This window comes from Seriola lalandi, unplaced genomic scaffold, assembly GCF_002814215.2.
Source record: "Seriola lalandi dorsalis isolate HSWRI2012SDOR001 ecotype SW California unplaced genomic scaffold, Sedor1 jcf7180002054947, whole genome shotgun sequence".
In the NCBI taxonomy this organism is placed as follows: domain Eukaryota; kingdom Metazoa; phylum Chordata; class Actinopteri; order Carangiformes; family Carangidae; genus Seriola; species Seriola lalandi.
The window spans coordinates 61,787-62,123 of NW_019525498.1; positions in this window are offsets into that span (position 1 = coordinate 61,787).

Consider the following 337-nt stretch of genomic DNA (forward strand, 5'->3'; position numbering starts at 1 on the left):
TGAACCACCAGGAAGTGGATGTACATCTGAGTCAGGGTCTTGGGCAGCTCTCCTCTCCTTCTGGTTTTCAACACCTCCTCCAGAACTGTAGCAGTGATCCAGCAGAAGACTGGGATGTGGCACATGATGTGGAGGCTTCGTGATGTCTTGATGTGGGAGATGATGCTGCTGGCCTGCTCCTCATCTCTGAACCTCTTCCTGAAGTACTCCTTCTTCTGTGGGTCAGTGAACCCTCTGATTTCTGTCACCACGTCAACACACTCCGGAGGGATCTGATTGGCTGCTGCAGGTCGTGTGGTTATCCAGAGGCGAGCAGAGGGAAGCAGTTTCCCCCTGA